This window comes from Nannospalax galili, unplaced genomic scaffold, assembly GCF_000622305.1.
Source record: "Nannospalax galili isolate Female #2095 unplaced genomic scaffold, S.galili_v1.0 scaffold547, whole genome shotgun sequence".
NCBI classification, from domain to species: Eukaryota; Metazoa; Chordata; class Mammalia; order Rodentia; family Spalacidae; genus Nannospalax; species Nannospalax galili.
The window spans coordinates 691,070-693,950 of NW_008355824.1; positions in this window are offsets into that span (position 1 = coordinate 691,070).

The following is a 2,881-nucleotide window of genomic DNA, read 5'->3' on the forward strand; positions in this document are numbered from 1 at the left end:
AACATCAGGTTTTTCTTCTTGAAGAACATACCACAAACATTTTCTGTAGCACATATCACTAAAGCTAGCTCTGGGCAAGTCAAATAGATGATGAGATGTGATTTTCTGATGATAACTGTATGACTCTCTGCTTGAGGCAAATTACATACAAGGCTTTAGCTTGCCTAGATCACAAATTTGTCATGCAAGAGTGCATTTTTTTTCATTGTGTACATAGGCATGGAGATAGAGGGAAATATTTTGTTAATGCAAAAAAAGGAAAAAAGAATAGGTCTCAACTCAAATGGAATAAAAGATAGTTTAGTTTATTTTGGAGCCAAATATGAGTGACCATGAATCAGAAATACAGATTTAAGGTATCCTCAAAACCATGATCTGATGGGGCAACAGTTTCATGAAATTTTTTTTATAGTTGTAGAACAAAGAAAGTCAAAAAAATCAAAACACCTTTAAGCACAGTGGTGGAAACATTAAGTAGGTGAGTTACCGCAACTTTTTGAGCAAGGGTTAAATAGAAGTCATTATTCCAGATTCTGTCCACATTGTAAAAGTCACTCCTACAGTCATTTCTTTACAAGGGCATTACCCTCTATGTTTTTCTAAGTAGTCAGCTTTCAATCGGTTCAAATTTTACCATACCACCTTTGGGCAAAGAGTCTTGCCTCAAACTTCAGGAGACAGGTGCTTTGCTACTCTGTTCATGTTCAGTGACCTCAGTAGTTAGTGCTTCCTATTTTTTTATAGTCATGACGTTGGTGTTCCCGTTGCTGAGATCTAGGTATAAGCATCTAGAAAACATCAGAATAAGAAGAACAAAAATGATATGTTCATTCAAACCACTCTTTGAGTCATCCTCTGTAAAGCAAAGCGACTGCACACTGAGGATTTCTTCTCTACTACTATTTCATAATTCAGAAGTGTGAAATGAAAGAAACAAAATTTTAAGAACTTTATAATTATAAAAATAATGTGGCTGCTATTGGGTATACAACTTACAATGTTAGCTATTTGATTTCTACAAATCCAGTATGTGCGTAAGTTTTCAGGGAGCTATGCAACACAGTACACACCTATATAACGACCAAGATCAGATAATTCTAAATGCATTGTGGTATGTTTCCTGACTGGCTGGAAGGGGCTGGGTGGTGGTGGAGGAGGAATTAGAAGAAAAACTGGCAATAACCCAGTGAAGTAATCAGTTTTAACAGTGTTAGATGAATATTAATTTCTCAGGTTTGAAAAATGTACCAGAAGAATGTAAAACGTCGATTTTAGGGCATGTTGATCGAAGGATTTAGAGAAAGACTCTACACTATCTTTGAAATGTTTCTGTAAGTCTAAAATTAGTCAAAGATAAATCTTTTAAAGTAAAATTATTTTTCTGCAACTGTTGGATGCAAGCATATATTCACATATGCATACATGTACACACATACATAGCACAGAGACAGAAGAAACGAAGAAAAGAGACAGTCCATACCAGAGTCAAGAAAGGAGGACTGCAAGAACAATGCCAGCATCAAGCCACGCATTTTGTAACACCACATAACACCAACAGACAGGAAGCTGTCTTAAGTCAGAAAAGTTTGCCTGAAATACACGAGAAAATAAAAATGAGCTTGGCCTAAGTACATAAAAATCTATTTTGCCAAATATCAACAACAGATGCAGAATAAGACAAAAATGTTTATTTCCTCAAGAACATGCTTTAAAATATTACAAAACCTTTATCTAAAATCATAGATTGTCAAAAATCAAAAGCTTTACTATTTGAATTTATGACATTAGGATGAGTGTACCTTTTTTGTTTGGGGGGGTTTAGGTTTTTGTTGTTGTTTTTTTTTTTGTTTGTTTCTTTTTGTTTCTTCTTTGGTCTTTTTGAGATAAGTTCTCCATGGTGACCTGGAACTCACTATGTAGACCAGACTGGCCTGGATCTCACAGAGCTCTACCTGTCTCTGCCACCAATGAAATGTCCACTTTTATCAGAAGACCCAAATCACTTTAACAAAGAGAAAAAGCTTCTATTTTTCAGTCAAGTTGCAGAACCACAAAAAAGGAATTTGTGTACACAGTCCATGTCTATATTAACTTTGTAGTTTCCAAGAAAACGTATCCTTGGTCCATATTTTAGTTCTGACCTTACGAAGATCCCCTTCCATAAAGCAGTGTTGGGTCTTTTGATGATTTGCTTTTTTGTTTGTTTGTTGCCTATCAAAATGATACTTCATTTTAATTTCTCCTAAACTTTGCACTTCCTTAAATTCCTACAACAAATCTATGCTGATCTTCGTTTGGTGAGGCATCCCATGGTTCCTCTGGGAAGCTCATTCTCTCCTTGCAATGTGCCAGTAAATTTACCTCTCTTGGAATTCAGTTCGTTCTATGAGATGGATTTGCGCTTATTGAACTAAGGTTCCCACTTGGCACTAAAAGTTCTGTAACTTCACAGAAAAGTAAGCAACAAAATATTAAGTTCAAATCCCAAACAAAGTTATAAGAAAAGCCAGAATGAAGAAAATAATGTCATCATCACAGACAAGGAAAACATTACTGAGAGAGATGGCTCAATTCAGAAATAGTAACCTACAACTCATTAGAATTAATAATCAAGAAAGAACTAGAAAGACTACAAAAGTTAATTCAAAGGATTACAATTTGCTATATGAACTTGAGCCAATTTCCAAGCCAACATTTTTGGTGTCAAGATATTCTCTAGTATTTATTCAAGTGGGACTCATGAAAAGGATAGAGGTCAGAAAAAGGGATTGGATCCCCTCCAACTAGAGTTACAATGGTTGTTAGCCACCATGTGGGTGCTGGGAACTGAACCCAGGTCCTCTGGAAGAGCAGCCAGTGCTCTTAACTGCTGAGTCATCTC